Source organism: Papaver somniferum, unplaced genomic scaffold (assembly GCF_003573695.1).
Source record: "Papaver somniferum cultivar HN1 unplaced genomic scaffold, ASM357369v1 unplaced-scaffold_107, whole genome shotgun sequence".
Taxonomy (NCBI): domain Eukaryota; kingdom Viridiplantae; phylum Streptophyta; class Magnoliopsida; order Ranunculales; family Papaveraceae; genus Papaver; species Papaver somniferum.
The window spans coordinates 2,996,336-3,019,282 of NW_020619603.1; the positions used below are offsets into that span (position 1 = coordinate 2,996,336).

General features: G+C 42.3%; 2 long non-coding RNA genes across 5 annotated transcripts; both read right to left on the bottom strand.

Moving 5' to 3' along the window:
• Positions 1 to 14,391: 14,391 nt before the first annotated feature.
• On the bottom strand, positions 14,392 to 16,718 carry LOC113328384. Its single transcript, XR_003349374.1, has 3 exons — positions 16,459 to 16,718; positions 15,451 to 15,532; positions 14,392 to 14,781 (listed from the first exon to the last, which is right to left on the bottom strand). It is a non-coding gene; the product is annotated as an uncharacterized LOC113328384 (long non-coding RNA).
• Positions 16,719 to 19,137: 2,419 nt separating this feature from the next.
• On the bottom strand, positions 19,138 to 22,672 carry LOC113328392. 4 transcript variants are annotated; one of them, XR_003349382.1, is made up of 9 exons: positions 22,454 to 22,672; positions 21,974 to 22,081; positions 21,750 to 21,843; positions 21,472 to 21,621; positions 21,239 to 21,382; positions 20,730 to 21,015; positions 19,727 to 19,814; positions 19,553 to 19,638; positions 19,138 to 19,317 (listed from the first exon to the last, which is right to left on the bottom strand). It is a non-coding gene; the product is annotated as an uncharacterized LOC113328392 (long non-coding RNA). The 4 variants fall into 4 exon arrangements; XR_003349381.1 differs by having other exon boundaries at positions 19,727 to 21,015; positions 21,974 to 21,989; XR_003349379.1 differs by having other exon boundaries at positions 19,727 to 21,015.
• Positions 22,673 to 22,947: the final 275 nt, after the last annotated feature.

Below are 22,947 nucleotides of genomic sequence, written 5' to 3' on the forward strand. Positions count from 1 at the left end.
GATACAAGCTGAGGAAGGTGTTGCAGAACTTGCAGGTTGTAATAGAAATCGTGTTTGCCACAATACGGAAGTGAAGGGTTTTATTATGATGAAAAATAGTTGGTATGATAACTCACATCGAAAAATGTCTTCGATACTATATATAGAATTCCACTTTGCATACAAATATAACAAGCTTTTTGAGTAGGTACTTTTCTTACCCAATTTTGTGAAGTCTCAGCCGCAAGCATGTTTATATGTACCTCTTCCAAATTTACTTTAAATCCATTCCCAACATTTGTAGACAGGAACTATATACAAGTGGACTTATATAATCACAAAAAAGTTTTTGATACGATGTTTTATAGCTTATGTGATCGACAGTAGAGGTTTTGGTCAAGTGTTTGTTGGATGGTTCATGAATGGGAGGCAGGCACATCGCGCATGCGTGTTATACTAGTAAAAAATAGCCTATCTAAACTTAAGGATATGGACCAGGGCGTGGTATCACAAGAACATCGATAAAAAAAGAAAAGAAAAAAAGAATCAATTATGTCTGTATGTTTTTGAACACTGTTGTTTATGGGTGAAATCGTTTCTGCCGATTTTGGTAATTTCGGTAGGTGAGGAAGAAACAAATCTAAACCCTAAACAAATGTACTGCACGGGAGTACTTTAGATTCGAGAGATCAATCTGTACAACTCCGGCCTAAACCAAGAAATGGTCGTTCCAGATTTGCTTCGGTCACAAAGAGGAGGAGAAGGGATGGTTTAGGGAGGGAAGTGAAGAGAGTGTTGAGACCAGAATAGTTCTGGAAGAGTAGTACTTGACTTGTATCAGAAGGTGAAAGCTTTTGGGAAAGATAACAAAGTTTCCTTTCTAAGTATTGTATATCTCCTCACCCAAAACTTGATGTCTTGGTGGAAATAGGTAAGGCCTATTTATACAAGTCTAAGTGAAACGCACTGTGTCCTCGTAAGAAAAAGAAACAGATGAGTTAAATGGGAAGAGGTGGTAACGCCTGGTATTGATGTAATTTGATGGAATTGATGTTCCATAATGAAAGATCGTTTCACCATTACTTCCTGCATTTACTAACTGTTTTATTCTCAATACACTGTCTTGAAATGGGCATTTGTGAATGCCACACGCTATAGACCGCTAAACCAAAACCCTAATGAGCATCCCCCAGTTTGTGACATACGTTTTGATGTCTAGAGTGTTTTCGTGGAAAACATGTAACATGTCGCTGGTTACACATCGGGTGCAAGCGGCAATGCCAGGTTGCAAATGGTGCGTGGCATGTGCCAATGGAATGCGTGGCATGCCTTGGTCGCAGGTTGCAAATCGGGTGAAAGAGGCAATGCCATGATGCAAGTGTTGCATGGCATGTGCCAACGGCATGTGTGGCATGCATTGGTCGCAGGTTGCACATCGGGTGCAAGAGGCAATGCCAGGCTGCAAGTGTTGTGTGGCATATACCAACGACATGTGTGGCATGCCTTGGCCGCAGGTTGCATATCGGGTGCAAGAGGCAATGCCAGGATGCAAGTGTTGCGTGGCATGTGCCAATGGCATGTGTGGCATGGCTTGGTCTCATGTTGCACATCGGGTGCAAGTGGCAATGCCAGGCTGCAAGTGGTGCGTGGCATGTGCCAATGGAATGAGCGTCGGCTTTGGCCGCAGGTTACACATCGGGTGCAAGTGGCAATGCCAGGCTGCAAGTGGTGTGTGGCATGTGCCAATGACATGTGCGGCATTCTTTGGTCGCAGGTTGCACATCGGGTGCAAGTGGCAATGCCAGGATGCAAGTGGTGCGCGACATGTGACAATGGCATGAGTGGAGGCTTTGGCCTAGGGTTTGCACGGTTTAGCAAGCTATGTTGCAAGCGGCACTTGGCATGTGCCGATGGTGCGTGTGGCGGCTTGGGCCTAGGTTTGCACGGTTTGGCATGCTAGGTTGCAAGCGGCGCTTGGCATGTTCCAATGGCGCGTGTGGCGTCTCGGGCCTAGGTTTGCTCGGTTTGGCATGCTAGGTCGCAAGCGGCACTTGGCATGTGCCAATGGCGCGTGTGGCGGCTTGGGCCTAGGTTTGCACGGTTTGGCATGCTAGGTTACAAGCAGCGTTGGCATGTGCCAATGGCGCGTGTGGAGGATTGGGCCTAGATTTGCATGGTTTGGCGTGCTAGGTTACAAGCGGCGCTTGGCATGTGCCAATGGCACGTGTGGCAGCTTGGGCCTAGGTTTGCACGGTTTGGCACGCTAGGTTGCAAGTGGCGGCTTGGCCTAGGTTTGCACAGTTTGGCATGCTAGGTTGCAAGCGGCGCTTGACATGTGCCAATGGAACGTGTGGAGGCTTGGGCCTAGGTTTGCACGGTTTGGCACGCTAGGTTGCAAGCGGCGCTTGACATGTGCCAATGGCGCGTGTGGCGGCTTGGGCCTAGGTTTGCACGGTTTGGCACGTTAGGTTGCAAGCGGCGCTTGGCATGTGCCAATGGCGCGTGTGGCGGCTTGGGCCTAGGTTTGCACGGTTTGGCATGCTAGGTCACAAGCGCCTCTTGGCATGTGCCAATGGCGCGTGTGGCGGCTTGGGACTAGGTTTGCACGGTTTGGCATGCTAGGTCGCAAGCGGCGCTTGACATGTGCCAATGGTGCGTGTGGCGGCTCGGCCTAGGTTTGCACGGTTTTGCATGCTAGGTTGCAAGCGGCGCTTGGCATGTGCCAATGGCGCGTGTGGCGGCTTGGGCCTAGGTTTGCACGGTTTGGCATGCTAGGTTGCAAGCGGCACTTGGCATGTGCCAATAGCGCGTGTGGCGGCTTGGGCCTAGGTTTGCACAGTTTGGCATGCTAGGTTGCAAGCGGCGCTTGGCATGTGCCAATGACGCGTGTGGCGCAATGATTGCGCGTCTTTGTTTTTGCATAGTTGTCGTGATGCGCAGCAATGACGCGGCTTTGTTTTGGCATAGTTGCCATGATGCGCAGCGAGTGTGCAACTTTGTTTTGGCATAGTTGTCGTGATGCGCAGCGTTGGTGCGGCTTAGTTTTGGCATAGTTACCATGATGCGCAGCGAGTGTGCGGCTTTGTTTTGGCATAGTTGTCGTGATGCGCAGCGAGTGTGCGGCTTTGTTTTGGCATAGTTGCCGTGATGCGCAGCGAGTGTTCGGCTTAGGGTTTGTGAGTTGAAAACCTAGTTTAGCATTTGAAAAAAGTTACCCTGGTGATTTTTTACATTAGTGCATTAAATGTTCTAATAAATGCGCTTAGCGTCACCGGTGACGTCATGCTATGCGTAAGGTTTTACGATTTTACCCATTGTCTAAAAACCACCATCAACATTAAGTCCCCTGCTTAGCTTGGAACAGGAGCCTTGTTGCAAGGTAAGCATAAGATGGTGACAGACGAGGACAGAACTGAGACAGTAATCCGTGAAAAGGGGTTAAGGAGACTTGTCTGACCTTTTTCGAGATGTAAGTAGAATTCGCAATTCTTGCCTCTGGTAGCTTTGTATAGACCCCAGTCGTTTACATGCCTTTGTGGTCAGGCTTTTGATCGTGAGGCGGAGATGCTAGCATAGACTGGGTGTGAAAGGACTTGTCAGTATTAATGGGCCTAGAATGGACGTGGGATATTTGGCAGAGCATGGCGTTGGAAAGCATGGTGCGGCGCGGATTGGCAGCTGGCGCGGATTGGGAAGCTGGCGCGGGTTGGGAAGCTTGGTGTGGATTAGGAAGCTAGCACGTATTGGGAAGCTTGGTGGGACCGGTGCTAGCAAGGAGGGCGCATGCGTATGTTTTGGGAGTGGTGAGATTTTTCATTGCCTTCCTTCAGGCACGGCTTTAATCAAGGCATTATTTCTTTATTCAAAATCCGTTACACCCGTCATTTCTTCTCTCCTTTTTTTAGGGTTTGTATAATTTATATATACTTCTGGTGAAACTGCGTCGTCTTCCTCTTTCCAGTGAGTGTAGGTAGGGTAAACCCTATTCTGATGGCGTCTCCCAGTAATGATGGTACCACCAGGTCTTTGGAGAGATGTCGTGGGGTTGATAGAGGCCGACCCTTCTATTATGAGGAATCGTTGGACAGGATCGGGTCAATATTTTGCGAAATCAAAGCAATCGTCCAGGATATTCCCTCCGTCTATCCATGTGAGATACAAGCGAAATCCCAAACTTCTATGAATTCCGACATGGGGGAGTTAGGGGATCTTCCTCAAAAGGCTGCTGAGAAAGTTTCAGGGACGTATGGAGAAAACTCTGTTGGTGATGTTGGGGAAATCATGGTGGCGCATATCAGATCAACTGCTGGAGCGGAAACCAGGAAGGGGTTGGACATCGCTGCTGCTGAGACGGTGTCCAGGTGGGACATGGAGTCTGTTGTTGTCGACACGTCTTTCCTGTGGAATCTCTGCTTCCCAAAGGATTGCTGGGGAAAGTGTCTGAAGAAGCTTTAATAGGGGCGCCAGGAGTTCGAGCCTTTGCCAGCTAATAGTTTTCCTCTTTTGCTTCTTTTCTTGTCTCTTAGTTGTTTTGACGTTTTGTAATCCCTCTTTTTGAATTCATGCCGAACTTCTCGTGATTTCATACTGAATAAAACTTATAAACCCGAGACTTCTATCGGAAAGGATGTCTTGACTTCCGTGTCGTCTTTGTTGGAGTACCCAGTTGACTGAAAATAGTCTTCTTGGTATGGTTATGATTTCTAATTAGCTTGGATGGGTAATTTTTTTTTTTTTGATTTGGAGATTTTACTGGAGGGAAAAGATAAGATTGCTTAGTAAAAGAAAACTGAAACCCTGCTGGAGAAATGTAAGTGGTGCATTTATCTCGGGGGAATACAATTGTAATGATGAAAAGGGAAATTGCTGAAAGAAATATCAATGAGTGGATGTCGGAAATTGAGGTAGTGTGGTATTTCAGGTACTGAAGGGTTCGAGCCATCGTGAATGGACTACCACACCTTCCAGTTTGTCCGTGTTGATGAGATTGCAATAACCGCCTAGGATGATGTCGGCCACCAGATATGGTTCGTCCTCCTTTCCTTTAGGAGGTCTCTTTCGAACCGTCATATTCATTGTCATCTTTCCGACTTGAAACGAGGAATCCCTGACCACCATATCTCTGATCTGGAACGGGTTTGGTTGTTGTGCAATCGCTCGGTTCCTGTTTTCGTCATCTCCGAGGGAAATTTTCAAGTCCTTGGCGAAACGCTTGAAGGGCCCGGCGTTCCATTCACACCTTTTGACAGCATCGCGCTCGGAAATCGTGTCGAGTCCCCATGACGGGTTATGACGAGAAATAACTGACTGTATAGAGGGTTGTTCAATCAGACTTACTTGAGTTTGGAGCTCGTGAGATAGCGATGGAAGGCTTCCTCCAAGCAATTGAGTTACATCAGTAGGTTGTTGACACAACAACAAGTCGGATGGTTTGTTGGATACTCTTTCGGGCGTCGATATGGGCAGATGGGATGTCCCTAGTTTTATCTTGTTGTCAAGTATCCACGAGCATCCCAGGACCATGTCGTAACTCAATTCTTTGACAATGTGGAACCTTCCATGTGTTGCAGTATTTCCCACGCTGGCTTCGAGATTGACGTAGCCGGCTGCGTTTAGGTTTCTTCTCTCAAGGTCCTTGATGACTGATGGGAGTAGACATCCTCTTGCTTTGTTATTCCTGCTGCTTTCAGGGTCTTGAAATTAACAATGTTGAATCCTGAGGCCGCGCCAATTAGTGTGTTGTTGAAATCGGTGTTCTTCAAATGGACCGTAGTTAGAAGTCCCCAGTCGCGCTTCTCAGTAGTATCGTTGGGGAAGACTTGTGCCTTTGGTGCGGCTTCTGTAGTGGAAAGAATTCGTTTTCCAGATACTACGTGGTTGAGGGACGCGAAAATTTCTTGGCGTTGTGCCCTGGAGAAATAGAGGATTTCGCATACGTGCTGCATTATGGAATGCACGGTTTCATGTACGGAGTCCCCAGAGACTCCACAATTCCTTATGGGGAGAGGGTCCCTATGTTCTCCTTCGTTTCCTAGACGAAGCTCTCATGCTTCCACCTTTTCCTTGAAAATGTGCTTCAACTTGTTGCAGTCGCTGGTCGGGTGACTGACGTATCTATGGTAGTGGCAGTACTCGGGATTTTCCATTTCGGCCTCGGTTGGTGGGCGTCTGAGTGGTGGCAGCCTGATGACATCATCTTGAACCCACGCTTCTAAGAGTTCGATTACCTCCTCAACCGGAAACGGGAAGTCTAAGTCGTCCTCTCTTGTTTCATGACGGGATCCGGGAGCCTTAGTCGTAGCTTTCCGTGGCGGAGCTGTCCTTCGTGCCGGGGCCACGCGTTTAGGGTGTTGGTCCATCATCGGTGCCTTCCCATTTCCTCTTTCGTCCACCATGATTACATAGGAGGGGCCGGTGTTGTACAACTTGTTGAGGAGGCGCGCACGTCTGCGAACTTCACGGACCTCTTCACCTCTGGGTGGTCTGGTTCTTTTTAATAAAGCCGGTGCTGTCGTGGATGATTGTTTGGCAGCTTCATGGAGTTCGGAAAACGTCTGGAATCGTAAGTTCTCCAGTAAGGCGCGGTAGATGGGAGTCATTATGTTGATGCATGAATTCACCAGTTGTTGTTCAGTCACATTCGGATCGTGGCAGTCCAGTGCTTGTATCCTGAATCTCTTGATAAAATCATTAGGATGTTCGTCATTTTGTTGGAACATCCTCCCTAGATCCGAGAGAGTGACTTGTTCAGACACGAATAAATATTTCCTGTAGAATGACGTAACCATTTCACCCCAATTGCGGATAATTCCTGGTGTGATAATGTTGTACCACGTGTACGCTCTTCCGGTAAGTGATTTTGAAAACTCCCTTAGGCGGAGAACGTGGTTGTACTCATGTTCTCCGAAGGCCTCCAGGAATCGCGAGATATGTTCCCGTGCATTGCCGGTTCTATCGTACAAAGCGAATTGAGGGGTCGAGTACCCTCTTGAGAGAGGAATTCTCTAGATCTCGATTGGGTAAGGAGGGTGGTGTTGATGTGTATCCGTCTCGTCGTTTTTTATTCGATTCTGGAGAAGTCGCTCTAAATCTTCTCGTGTGACAAAGTTGGACGGATGATTTCTTGCTATTGAGGCTCCAATACGAATTTCTTCGCCTGTGTCAGTGCGCTCTTCTAAAGTGTCGGCTCCAGGGTCATTGGGAGTATCTGTCCTTGACTCGGGTTGGCGTAGTCCCCGCAGGGTTGAGGTGCTGACCTCAGGGTTATTGGGAGTGTCTGTCCTTGACTCGGGTTGACGTAACTCCCGTGAAAGCCATTCCGTTAATGCTTTGAGAGAAACAATCACCTCTTTCTGGGTTGAAACCATGTCTGTCTGGGCCCTAGCAAGAACTTCTTGTCTCTCCATTAAATCGGCGATGGTGATGTAAGGTTTGCCTCCCCTGTTTTCTCGCCCTGGTGGTGGAGTAGACGTTGTTAGGATGGTGGTTAGAGGTGCCGCGCTTGATAAAGCGTTAGGGGTATTAGCGGCGGCTCGAGCTCTGGTGACTGGTGGTGTAACACTTGAAGGAGTACCTTTTATTCCACTCTGGTTAGCATATTGCGCAGGAGTGTTCAGAATGGAGGAAGCTCTGGCTCTGGTGACGGGTGGTGTAACGCTGGAAGGGGTGCTTTCCGCGTTGCTAAGGTCGGCAAGTGATGTAGCAGTGCCGTTGGAAAAACTCAGTGCCAAGAGCGATTTCCATACTGATGTTTTCGGAGTTTGTCGCGGATCCATACCTTAGTTCTACCATGCTGAAAGAATAGAACCGGGAAGGCAATATCGGAACCGTGAATTAACTTTGCAACTGAAAGATTGACCTCCCACAGTGGTCGCCAAATGTTTATGGGTGAAAATCGTTTCTGTCGATTTTGGTAATTTCGGTAGGTGAGTGAGAAACAAATCTAAACCCTAAACAAATGTACTGCACGGGAGTACTTTAGATTCGAGAGATCAATCTTTACAACTCCGGCCTAAACCAAGAAATGGTCGTTCCGGATTTGCTTCGGTCACAAAGAGGAGGAGAAGGGATGGTTTAGGGAGGGAAGCGAAGAGAGTGCTGAGACCAGAATAGTTCTGGAAGAGTAGTACTTGACTTGTATCAGAAGGTGAAAGCTTTTGGGAAAGCTAGCAAAGTTTCCTTTCTGAGTATTGTATATCTCCTCACCCAAACTTCCTGCATTTACTAACCGTTTTATTCTTAATACACTGTCTTGAAACGGGCATTTGTGTATGCCGCACGCTATAGACCGCCAAACCAAAACCCTAATGAGCATCCCCCAGTTTGTGACATACGTTTTGATGTCTCGAGTGTTTTCGTGGAAAACATGGAGCATGTCGCTGGTTACACATCGTGTGTAAGCGGCAATGCCAGGTTGCAAGTGGTGCGTGGCATGTGTGGCATGCCTTGGTCGCAGGTTGCACATCGGGTGCAAGAGGCAATGCCAGGCTGCAAGTCTTGCGTGGCATGTGCCAACAGCATGTGTGGCATGCCTTGGTCGCAGGTTGCACATAGGGTGCAAGAGGCAATGCCAGGCTGCAAGTGTTGCGTGGCATGTGCCAACGACATGTGTGGCATGACTTGGTCGCAGGTTGCACATCGGGTGCAAGAGGCAATGCCAGGATGCAAGTGTTGCGTGGCATGTGCTAACGACAAGTGTGGCATGCTTTGGCGCAGGTTGCACATCGGGTGCAAGAGGCAATGCCAGGCTGCAAGTGTTGCGTGACATGTGCTAACGACATGTGTGGCATGCCTTGGTCGCAGGTTGCACATCGGGTGCAAGTGGCAATGCCAGGCTGCAAGTGGTGCGTTGCATATGCCAATGGCATGAGCAGCGGCTTTGGCCGCAGGTTGCATATCGGGTGCAAGTGGCAATTCCAGGCTGCAAGTGGTGCGTGGCATGTGCCAATGACATGTGCGGCATGCCTTGGTCGCAGGTTCCACATCGGGTGCAAGTGGCAATGCCAGGCTGCAAGTGGTGCGCGAAATGTGCCAATGGCATGAGCGGCGGCTATGGCCTAGGGTTTGCACGGTTTAGCACGCTAGGTTGCAAGCGACACCTGGCATGTGTCAATGGCGCGTGTGGAGGCTTGGGCCTAGGCTTGCACAGTTAGGCATGCTAGGTTGCAAGGGGCTTGGCATGTGCCAATAGCGCGTGTGGCGGCTTGGGACTAGGTTTGCACGGTTTGGTATGCTAGGTCGCAAGCGGCGCTTGGCATGTGCCAATGGCGCGTGTGGCGGCTTGGCCTAGGTTTGCACGGTTTGGCATGCTAGGTTGAAAGCGACGCTTGGCATGTTCCAATGGCGCGTGTGGCGGCTTGGGCCTAGGTTTGCACGGTTTGGCATGCTAGATCTTAAGCGGCGCTTGGCATGTGCCAATGGCGCGTGTGGCGGCTTGGCCTAGGTTTGCACGGTTTGGCATGCTAGGTTGGAAGCGGCGCTTGGCATGTTCCAATGGCGCGTGTGGCAGCTTGGGCCTAGGTTTGAACGGTTTGGCATGCTAGGTCGCAAGCAGCGCTTGGCATGTGCCAATGGCGCGTGTGGCGGCTTGGGCCTAGGTTTGCACGGTTTGGCACGCTAGGTTGCATGAGGCACTTGGCATGTGCCAATGGCGCATGTGGCGGCTTGGGCCTAGGTTTGCACGGTTTGGCATGCTAGGTTGCAAGCGGTGCTAGGCATGTGCCAATGGCGCGTGTCGCGGCTTGGGACTAGGTTTGCACGGTTTGGAATCCTAGGTCGCAAGCGGCGCTTGGCATGTGCCAATGGCGCGTGTGGCGGCTTGGGCCTAGGTTTGCACGGTTTGTCATACTAGGTTGCAAGCGGTGTGGTGGCTTGGCCTAGGTTTGCACGGTTTGGCATGCTAGGTTGCAAGCGGCGCTTGGCATGTGCCAATGGCGCGTGTGGCGGCTTGGGCCTAGGTTTGCACGGTTTGGCATGCTAGGTTGCAAGCGGCGCTTGGCATGTGCCAATGGCGCGTGTGGAGGCTTGGGCCTAGGTTTGCACGGTTTTGCATGCTAGGTTTCAAGCGGCGCTTGGTATGTGCCAATGACGCGTGTGGCGCAATGATTGTGCGGCTTTGTTTTGGCATAGTTGTCGTGATGCGCAGTGATTAGAGTTGTCAAACGGGGCAAGCCAGGGCCAACCCGGCCCTAACTTTCCAAACCGTGGTAGCGTTAGGGTCAGCCCTAGCCCTAGTACTATTCATGGACAAGCCAAAAAACCCAGCCCTAACCCTAAGAGGGTCAGCCCTGGCGGGTCGACGGGTTGGCTGGTCACTGTTATCAATTTTTTTAAAAAAAAAAACTAGCCGTGAATGAGAAGATTCGAATAAAAAAAAATGAGATGCAAATGTGGAGATTCGAACCCAGGTAAATTAGGTGGTCACATAGCATACAAACCACTGGACTATGAAAGCGGCTTTGCCCATTTTTCTGTCAATCACATATATGAGTTACGCGGTATTTTTTCACCAAAAATAAAGAATTAAAAACCCTACAACAAACCTTTCTCATTTCTTCTGCCGCATCACTGTCTCCTTCCTTCCTCGGCTCCTCCACCTCCCTCCTTAGTCCTTCCTCTCTTTTTCATTTTTTTTTTTACTTTGCTTCTCTAACTTTTTAGATCAAGATTCTCCGCCTTTCACTTTGCTTAGACCTAGATTTTTCTAGGAATTTGATAATCAGTTGATTATCATTTTTTTATTTATTCAATCAATTGATTAATATTTGTATGGGAAAAATCGTATACAAACCAACATATCTATCCTCTCCTTATATGTTTGCTTCTCTCTTTCTTTGGATTTAATATAATGGTTGCCTGATTTGAATGAATTAAAAGAATGGGTATTCACTGGATCTTCAAATTCTAGACTTGTTCTATTGTGCATCTTATTTGATAGATCTATGTTTGTTACCATCTTGTTTGTGTATACTTAAAGTTAATAAAGATTTAGATATATATGATTTAACATCTTGAAAGTAAGAAATGAACTGATTGTAAGAAATATCAAGGCCAGGTTTTCTATTTTTCGTCAAAGTAACATAATTTAACGGGTTGCGGGTAACCCGCGGGTTGACCCTAGCCCGACTTGTTTTATAGTAGGCCTATATATGCCAACCCTAACCCGGTCCGTTTACACAACAAGCCAAGCCGAGCCGGGTTGAAACAAGTCGGGTTAGGGTCAACCCGCGGGCCGGGTTATAAATTGACAGCTCTAGCAATGATGATGTGGCTTTGTTTTGGCATAGTTGCCATGATGCGCAGCGAGTGTGCGGCTTTGTTTTTGCATAGTTGCCGTGATGCGAAACGAGTGTGCGGCTTTGTTTTGGCATAGTTTTCGTGATGCGCAGCGATGGTGCGGCTTAGTTTCCATGATGCGCAGCGAGTGTGCGGCTTAGTTTTAGCATAGTTGCCATGATGCGCAGCGAGTGTGCGGCTTTGTTTTGGCATAGTTGCCGTGATGCGCAGCGAGTGTGCGGCTTAGGGTTTGTGTGTCGAAACCCTAGTTTAGCATTTGAAAAAAGTTACCCTGGTGATTTTTTACATTAGTTCATTAAATGTTGGGAATTTTGATAAAGTACCCCCGTTTTTTGATATCCATAAAATAAATGCCCCCGTTTTTTTCAATTTTGTTAAAGTTCCCTTACCGTTTACTTTCACACCTTGGGCCAGCATAATTGAGTCAACCGTCATTTACCTAGTCAAAAAATGGGTGAAACTACCATAAACCCCTACACTATATCTAAGAGTAAGAGGAAGTTCAGCCGACACTCTTCCTCTTCTCTTCTGTTTCTTATTCTGTTTCTTCTTATTCTTCTCCTCCCCTGTTCTTCACTCCGGTGATTCTGAGAGTAATTTTCAGAGTATAAGATCGAGAGAAAGGGGGTGCGGAAGTTTAGGGAATAACTGGTGATGGTGGTATTAATTCATATAATCAGCTCGAACTCAGGAAAAGTAAATCAGGTAAATTTTTTTTAGGGTTTGTGATCTTTTGATTTTATGTGAAATTAATCATGTTACTGAAGAGTAGAAAATGGGTTTTCAGTGATGAAGATGATAAAGATGAATTAGTAGTTGATTTTAAGATTTAGTGAGTATTTGAAAGAGATTTAGGGTTCTTGGTGATTGAGTAATTTATAGGAAATTCATGGGTTTTGTCTGAACTGTGTCCTCCTGAGATTGAAGAGATGATGATGATTCTGTAATGAAGAAGAATACTATGCTGCTGAATCGAGAAGATAGTGATGGAATAGGAAATGGGTTGCACTTGGATTCACAGTTAGGGTTTGTATTGAAGGCTGCTGAGATGAACAAGAAATCAAGATGCAAAGGATATACTTCTGCTCAAATTACAGAATGGATCAAGAAGAGCATAAGGAAATTAGGGTCTGGTGGTACTGAAATTGAAACTCTGTAATTGAAGATTTGATAGTGAGAGTTGGTAATGTTGTTTTAATGAAGGGTTGTGGTGCAAAACAAGGTTGCAGCTGCTGTACAGATGAAGACTAGGACAACAGTCATGAAAGACGCAGTGATGATGAACTGGTGGTGTTTGAACTATGAAATGGATTTGGTTTATGCGGTGTGCAGCTGGTGTTGTATGGTAGGAGTGTGCATTGTAGGGATGTAGATGAAGTCGAAGTACTAGGATCTCAAGAACTGGAGCTGCATTAGGAGATAGCAAATGGCAGGAGTACAGGGTATGAAAGGAGTGTATGAATTCCAATGGACCGAGACAGTGGTGAGTGTTGTAGGGTTTGTTATGAAGTTGGTTGTGTATGGAATATATGCAAGTAGATGGAGATGCTAATGGTGTTATGCGTGTTGGTGGTTACATAATGGATGCACTGGTGCTGGTGGTGGTGGTATGTCAGAGTTGCAGATTGCAACTACAGATGAACAAGGGTTATGGTCTATTGGTGGTATGTTGATGAATGGTTTTAGAGGAGTACCAGCTGGTTATGTTGATGTCTTGGCTGGATGAGAAAGGCATATTATATGTGGCCTGGAGATGTTGGTACACAGATGAATGGAATGTGGAATTGGAGCAGAGAAAAAGTGTTGCTCATTACAGGTAATGGTTTATATGCCTTGGCTTGTGTAGCTGAACTGAAGAAAATGATGAATGGAGAATGAATGGGTTTGAATAGATGAAATGCTAGGTTGTGCAGGGAAGCAAAGAAATGACCTGAAATTATGGCCGGGAAACAGCCATAAACAGGGGAGACAGGAATTGCAGGAGCTAAAGAAGTGGAATGATGTGCCGAATGTATATGAATTGAGCATAAGAATGGATGAATGCATGTTGGTGGACTGGTTTATACAACAAGAAATTAAATGGAATCTGGTGTTAGTGTTGCAGGCAATAAGTCCCTTCCCTTTATACTACTGATGATGAACTTTCATCAACCCATTTTTCTAGAGAGAATGGTGTTAGTGTTGCAGGCAATAAGAAGAAGTGGAGTTGACTCGACTCAACTCGGCGATTCAAGAAAATCCAACTCTACTCAGGAGGAAGGACTTTTTGGACATTTTGACCTTGCCACCTAAGCATTAACAACTGCTAACTGCCATTTACCGTTTTTTGAATAAAACGGTTAAGGCAAGGGTACTTTAACAAATTTTTAAAAAGCGGGGGCATTTTTTTAGTGCAATGTTAAAAGTAGGGGTACTTTATCAAAAAGCCCTTAAATGTTCCAATAAATGCGCTTAGCGTCACCGGTGACGTCATGCTATGCGTAAGGTTTTACGATTTTACCCCTTATCTAAAAACCACCATCAACAACTGTATACGTTTCTCAAGACATCTCCGTACCTTGAGGCTCAAAACCAAAAGAGAGAAACACAACAATATTCCTTTCTATCTCAAAAACATAAAAAAATCATTTGACTCTGGTTTCGATCAAATCCCGAAATGAGAAACGAACACAAATTAATAATTTTCAGTTTGGGATGTGTAACGAACGGACAGTTGCGAATTAGGGGTCACCCGCAACCAAACCATCAAAGTTGCGGATTTTGAAAATTGAACCGTGACCGGTCCAATCACTCGCGGATTTCACATCCGCAGATCAACGGGTAATGCGGACCGGATGAGGTTTAACTGCGGATTTAGTCAGAAGAAAAAAAATTAAACTATTGTAATATAGAGAAAGAGGAGAAAGAGACACAAAGTAGAGAGGAAGAATAAGGGAGAAATTCTATTATCGTGTGTATAGAATTCAATGTATAAGCCTCTATTTATATAGACCAGTATAACACGCATGCGGGATGCGCTTGCCTTTCAATTTCAATTTCAAGACCGTAAGTATGCACCCAAAAACCTCTATACATCAAAGTTTTATATATTTTACTTATGCCTAAATTCAATCCTAATTAACTCAATTAAGTTTCATATCACCTGATTAAGTTTCATCTAACCTGATGTGCGACTTTATATCGTATATTCATAAATATCTCGAATAAAACATCCAAGCCTAAACTAAATTCACATGGACCAAAACATTTTTTGTTCCCAACTTCCAAATCCAAGATAAGAATTGGACGCTTTATAATACATAAATTTGAACTTGCCAACATAATTCTATATGAGGGTGCTCAAATTACTACATACATGAGGAATTCAAAGAGAAAAAGACAATTCCAATTGCTAGTAGTGATATTTGCAGCGGCCTCTTGAGCTAAACAGCAGGTGCAAGTTTGCTCTAAAATCTTATCTTTAAGCGCGGTCGTAAGATGATTCTGAATTCTTTCCTCACAAACAATCTGTCAAAATGACCTTTTATGTTAGAGACGAAACACAATGCTAAAAAGTTAACAAAACTGGGGATAATTTTGGTTGCATCTACAATGTCAAGTGCTGATCAAGTAAATTGGATTCACTGATGAACAAAAGACAACCTGGTGCAAGATAAGGAACTATAAGTGTAACTCACTTGATCATAAACAATCTCAGAATCTGTAAAGGCAACAACACGACGAATCTTGTTGTCCAATGCATCAAACAGATAATCCATCAAAGCCAAATAGTGACCAATTGATTCCCCATTATCAACTGATTTTGCTCACCGCTGACAGTTTATATTTTATAAGACTTAGAAGGTTATCAGTTATTATCGTGGCAGTTCATGCAGTCCAGATAGTTTGCAAGTGCTAAAGGGATGTTGCCTAAAGCTTGCAAAATCAGCAAGAATTCAAGTGACATTATAAACCGTTACAACACCGTGACCTCATACTTCAAAGTACAGTAGAAATGCAATCCCACTTACTCATCTGAACTATAAGTAGACTTCATGTACATATAAATTTCAACTTACCCCAGACTGATTACTACCAACTCAACCAATGAATGTGGCACATAATTAAGCTTGACTTGAAATATTAGTACTGGAAAAGCATCACTACAAACATCATAATTTGAAACAGGTTTCTTACCTTCAAAAGTTTATCTCTGATTCTCTCGTCGTTTCTGCGTACGTCACCACCACCACCACAGCTCCCCAACAACATCTAAGTACTACTATGCAAAAACAGACAAACCCATTAATTCTAGAAAGAAAAAAAAAACAATCTACACACCTAACAACAAACCTTCCCCAATTTCTCAATAAGAATTCATTGTCCAACTGTGAGACAGGGCACATGATCAGAGTACCACTCACTTGTCAGCTATAGTTCATCCCTGATTTTTCATAGCGTACTACAAATCCCTTAAGGTTCTTAAGAAAGAGAACTCAGCAAGTCAAAATCCCCACTTGCAAAAGAGATTCAGATTAGGTTATCAACAAAACTGAAGTTTGTTTATAACACTCCAGGCTAGTAACATGAACTTAAACATCCACAACACATAACAGGTTGGGTAAATAACGTTTGAAGGCTATGTTTTATATTGAAATTTGTTCTTCAAGGACTCAGAATGATGCTCATTCCAAGTATCTTTTTGCCGTGTTCTAATTTATAGCCTATATTTCTGTGGTATTCTTGCAAAGGGATTTTATCAAAAGCGCACGAAAACGTATTTTCTGTAGCATTCATCATGTTGAGCATATTAAGATAAAAGATCATGGCAAAGCAAATTCACGACAAATCATAGACAGTACAGTTAAAGGACTGCCCCACTTAATAACGCTATACTCTGAGAAGGAACAAAATTGCATTACGGTGAGGCTATCTGTAAATCCAGCCAAAATCGACAGTCTAATTGAAGCATCATTTCATGGAAACTTTTAAATCCGAACCCATTCAAATTTTAATGGCTATATTTCATGAAAAGTCATCTAAAATTTCAGTTCAAAAAATTAAATTCAGTAATACAGGATATTTATGCTCTTACAGCTCCAACTCCATCCCATACTCATTCTAAATATCAGTTCCGTTGACAATCACATCATGCAACAATGAAACATAATAATTATGCTAAGTTAATTAAGAAGAATTCATTACCTCAAAATGGTTTTATCTCAAGCAAATTGAATTCAACTTCTTCTTTATTTGATTTGGCTCAACAAATCATCCCAACAGTTCAATTCAACTAATACCCAGTAATCTTTCATCAGTATCCTTCTCTAGATCGACGGAGAGTATGTGGATCTCTCAATTACCTAAATCGAAACTCCAATCGGCGATATTCTGTAAAATCAGTGGAGTCGATTAGGGAAGAAAGATCTGGGGAAAAAACTGAGAAGCGTAGATTTTGTTTTGGTTTGGCACGATTACGCATGTACCCCTCATGTGACTGAAACTACGGAAAAGTAGGCAGGAAAACAAAAACACGGAGGATAACTTAGTCCTTTCCTGTGGGACATGTGAAAAACCCTCTTTTCTTTATATTAGTAAGATATAAGACTCGCTGTGCAAGATATGTAAACCCTAAACTTAGACACGAAGGGCATCTTTGTAAATAAACGTTGTTTATAACACTTCCCCTGATGACCACTGTGACTAAGTCATTACATATTATACCAGGAAAACTCAAAAGAGAAAAACCTGAAATTTCATAAGCATGTAAAGAATCGAAATAGTGTTGGACACGTAAATGTTGGCTCATTAAAACCTTGACAATAAAACCCAATGGGAAAAAATATCTTGAACGAAAGGAAAAGAGTACAACTTTTGATGATTTATGGATGCTAACTCATCTTTATGAGTATTACATAAAATAAACATCAAAATAATAACTCTAGTCTATCTCAAAGACGAGTTTAAGCTAGCATAATTCTAACTGCAGATTTAAGAAGGAAAGAAAATAGAATTTAAGCTGCTAAAGCGTGGAATTTTGTGTTTTTAAGGACTCCTAAAGAGACCTATAACGTTGAACTCATCAACTGTCCGGATTTTTGGTTTTGCATCAAATTTCTAAAAACACATAAAGGATTGTTGATCCCGACATAATCGAGTCAGGTGGCTTCCATAATATAATTTGAATCCTACAAGGATAACAAATTTGAATATCTTCCCAACCACATTTCTTGTGTAAATGCAATACGAGCCCTTTAGGGACTACCACGCCAAAAGCATCATACATGGAGAACAAAAATTTATAGAATCAATCCTAGGGTCTGAGAAAAAATAGAACCCTCAAATCGTTTTTACAACGAAGAAATTTCTCGTATAAAGACGCAATATGACTACACCAACCAGTAATTAATAGGCTTGGCATGTTTAAGGTGTTAAGTTTGGATCCAAAATTGCATCAATCGAGAAATTAATCTAACCTAAATTGGATTATATGTCAACCAATCACATATGTCGATATTCCTCTGCAGAGGTTGGGATTCACAACCACCATCATTTATTTTTTCAAAAGATAATATAAATGAATATTCGACAAATTTATAGCTTACTGCGATCCCACATAAATCCCAAATGTATGCATACTTTGAAAAATTCTAAATTTAGAGGTACCAGCGCCCACAGGTGTTATGATCTCCTATTATTCAAATGAAGATATGAATTATGAGAATGGATTCATATTATGATAGACTCTATCAGAACACTATCTAGCTTGTACTAAAATGCTACATGCTTGCTAGAAGTGATTGGATTTTACTTTTCAAACGACACAATAAGCTTATGGAAAAATTAAATGAGACATTTCTACGCCTATTATTTAATGGCAGCATTCATCGATTTGATTTACTGAGAGAGAAATTGATATAAATTTTAAAGTTAATTAACATAAGCTTTTGATAGTGTATATAGTCTCCCCCTGATTATGGCGGAAATAGTTGTATCTCATATTCAAAATCAAGTTTCGTAAAGTATTATCCGATTAATCGAGGACATGTACTTAAAATAATTTCTGAATTTTAACAATATCAGGTTGGGCACTAGATACTTACTCCAAGGATCATTAAAAATTATTCGAAAAATGTAATCTACTTGAAATACAAATTGAACAAAGCATATGAATTTTATTGGTTAAAATCAAAAAGATATAAATGTGCAAATAAATCTCCAAATAACTCCATGACCTCAACGGCATGAGATTGTGGACACTTTATTTTCCAAAAGAAATTAAATTCAAGATCATAGTCACTACAACGACTAATTGATGATATAGGTCAAGAAGTCGGGTGCGCACCCATTTATCTTGAGTGTCCAATTAGAACAATCCCAAAATTTGGAGATGATTTACACGATGAAAATTAAAATTATAAAAATATCCAACAAGAATGCAGCAATTTCTCGTTTTATTGGTATTTGCAACTATCAATACCATAATAACGATATTCAATATTATGATATCCAATCTTCGTGGTTCTGATAGAATACCAATTCCAATTAGTTTATATGTTTCTTTTGGAGAAGACAAAAAAATATGCATCATTACTTTTTGCGGAAACAAAAAATTCACTACAAGACAAACACCTAAAACAACACAGGAAAACTGTTTCGAATTGGTATGACAACGGTTTTCAAGACGTTGTCTACCCGTGTGTTGTGGAAAGCCTTGTCATTTCGACTTTTCTCCATTGTCGTTCATGACATGATAACAACATTATTTTCCATTGCATTCGTTGTGATATGTAGCCTAACAGTATTTTAAAAGCGTTGTGGAAGTATTTTCATATTTAAAAAAAAATAAATAGCTGAAAAAACAATTGATTAAACAAAACAACAAACCATAAAAATTATATAAATTGATTACCTCAAAATGTATTTGCTTTTTTACATTAAATCTATAATACACAGAACATAAAATGTAATTCCAATACTTCTTTGCATTGAGCCTCAACACTGGTCTTATATGCGTTCTTTAGTGATCTTTCGAAGTGAAAAACAGTGACTCCCTGCACAGAACTACAAGAAAATACAGAATGATCAAGTGTGGGTCATTGGGACTCAAAAACTGAAGATAAGAAGCTGCCGTATTCCAGGAATACCAGCTTCATGGTTGCTAAATTGTGCTTCCAGAACCACTATTAACGCATCATTATCCAAGACAAAATTGAATGGTTACACAGAATAAAACATGTAGTAAGAATCTGAGCACCAACTAACTGAATAAGAGGCCCAAAAGAAGGAAAAAGGTCACCTTAAGAAGTCGAGATAAAGCAGCTTTCTTCTGAGTGATTGGGACCACAGATTCTGTCAGCGACTGAGCAGCCTAGTTGATTCCACCTACATACATAAGTTTAGTGTTCAACATGTGAACCAACAGAAAAAACAATAACTTACATATCAAAAAGACAGTCTGTAATCTCCAAACCTCGGAATGGACAGCCACTTTACAAGAAAACAAGGTAAAAGCGAAAACCAGGTAAAAGCAAAAACAAGGTCCAGTAACAGCGCATCACCTGCAAAAAAATGGTCCAACACCGACCCAGATGGAACCCTCTATGGGAACTGGCTTCAAATTAAAAAAAAAATGGACAGGGAATTTTATTTTATAGGCACAAGTGAACCTAAACTTCGATCCGGCAGTTCTCCATGTTGTGAGATTAATTCCACTACACACCTTCAGATATAAGAATACCAGCAATATGACTAATTTCCACGGAAATAAGGTGACATTTATGTACATTTAAAGATAGTAAAACTAAACTCCTTTTTATGGGTCATTTCTGTTAGAAATTGAAATAATTTTAACGTTGAATAATATTTATGGAGATATACGAACATAGTGGTGTTGCTCGTATAGAGCTCCTAGAACTCTAGTAGTGAAGGTGGAAGCAAGGATTTGTAACTTCGAATTTTCTTTTCTATTGAATTTAATCTTCTTGCTTGCTTACAAATGGTGCACAACATGCCTATTTATAGGCTTCATATTACTTCACTCTACTCTAGTTGTATTTAGAGTTTTCTAAATGTAAACTAATTTGACCTACTTGACTTTCTCTAGAATATCCTAGTAGACATTTAGACTAGGACATCTTTTTGACTAACATTTGTAACTTAGCCAAGTCTCGAAGGACTTTGGCTCCTCTAGTACATTCTAGAATACTTGTTTTCTACATTTCTCTATATTTTTCTAGATCATTCTAGACAATTACAAATTAGATGTTCCAACAATTTCTAGCTGCGCCAAATAATAAACAGTCTTTGGTTTAAATGCCCAATACATCCTCATGATCAAATTATGTTTCTTCTCTAGCTACTGTACATGTGCACTATTTTTCATTCTCATTCAAATAAGAGGTAAATTTGTACTTGCCATTACCTATCCGTTTAAAGACAGTGATCTAGATGATTAAAACAAGATGACCACTAACCTTTCATATAAACTGCCCTCTTCTGATTGTGAACCAGTAAGCACGGCATGACGCATGAGTAGCCCACTCCGAGTTTGGCATCCCGTGCAAGTTGGTTTCGAGGTAGACCCTTGTCTGATGTTGACAAACACTGGATCACTAGACTCACTACCCAATCCCTCTTTTACACACAAATCAGATTTTTCTTGACAGCCATAGTACGATTCTTACAATTGGTTTCTACAATTACCCCATTCGAGATCTCATACTGTGATAGACTGATAGTTCTGCACTACTTACACTACCCCTGCAAAGTAAAGGTCCGAAAATAAGATTTCAATAGTCACAATAGTTCTAGAGTACAAAAATGAGCAGGAAAAAACAATAGGCTTTAACCACAACTTTAAGTGCCCAGCACAGATCATTGGGTGATCAGTTGAAATTGAGCGTACAAAATATGAAATAAACAATACCAGAATATTATACAAATCCATGAACATTGGTTCACTCTCAACCCCTGAAAACCTTACCTCAGCGCACTTTTGTTTAGAGAGGAATTCACCAAATTGAATTCTGACGAAGATGCATGCTGCGAAAGAGATAGTCTGTAATCTCCAAACCTTGACTTCTTCACATGGGAAAATCTGTCCCTCCGGAAAACCGTTGCACAACCACTAATATCATATAAAAATGAATCATACTCGAATTAGTAACTGAAGCAGAATCAAAAGACAAAAGATAGATATAGAGACGAAGGAGTCACCATTATCGCTTCTAGTTCATACGTCAGAACACATTGCGATGAGAGAAAGCAGTCATATTTGGTCTTCACTGAATATACTGGTTCTGCCATCCATTCAAGAGGCCAGTAAGCATCCTTCTGCACAGGGTGTACTCTTGCTCAATCCCATACCTGTTAATTCAATAACGCAAATCAGATTAACAATACTACACAACTCCATATTCGAAGCATTTGATAGAAAATCTTCTGAGCTTTAAAGAAATATCACTAGAGGTTGAAAATGGAATTAGAATCAATACCATGAAACTTCTTTCTCAACAATAGGAATGCTGAAAATCTTTTCAGCAGCGCATTGAGATCGATTCTCCTTGGGGAGTGTAAACATTACATAACCTAAACAATTCATCACAAAAGACATAATAGCAACATTAGAAAGACAAATTTGTCTGCCAAAAAGGAATTCTCAGATTGTGTTAACCCGAACTTTAATAAAGTAGGGATCCGAAAATGATTTTGCTGATACCATTATGGCCCCCTGCCTGCAATTCAAAAAATCTGCATCTTAATAATCTTTCCATGAATAAACTGAAGGAGCAGCATTTGACAATATAACTGCAACTCTAAATTTTTCCTACGAAATGAAAGAAATATATTAGTTAAGAGATGCTCCAAGTAACGAGCTTATCTTCAGCTGACTTAATCACTGCCTCTAATAATTTCTGTTCTTTGCAAAGGGATCACATAATAAATTACAATAAGTTCATAATCTCATACCAAATTAGTGTTATGATTCAAAAAATCTAACTAATCAAGACTACCTGAGATATATCCATGAATTTGCAAATATTAGTTGATACAATTAACAGAACCATTTCATTAAAACATCATCTGATATATTTTGGAGCAACCATCATCTGAAAATGAAGAACTACATTACACCTAGCTAATAGCATTTAAAATGGTTGGAAAATCAATAAGACAAACGAAAACCCATTAACTTTACCTGCTGATCTTGATGAAGGCAGAGAGGATCCACTTGATCTACTTATATCCTCCATTAACTCGATCTCTCGAGTACCCACAAAAAAGAAATCACAAGAAAGATAAGGGATAAACCCTAGATTTCATTTTTCGTTTTTACAGAAAAGAAAGTGAAAGCTTGTCGCCCGAGAAAACTAAGGAGGTGGAGATGAGGATGAGAAACATTATTTGTCTGAGACAAACTAAGATGGATGCGAAAAAAAAATCTCGTCCGAGGGAAGAGGAGAAAAAGAGAAAGGAAGAGGCGGAGAGACCAAGAGAGACAAGTTAGGACAAGATTAGGTTTTTGTATCAAGGGATCTTGCGCCTGCAAATCTCGGGGAAATTCCGAACGGAATCAAGGGCTCTCATGACTGGCGCATGCTTTTCGTACGTGTGTATTTTTATGTGATAACTGTTGGGAGGTGGTCACAGCATTCGACAATGGTTTTATATGCGAAATGTCGTAGAAAGCCC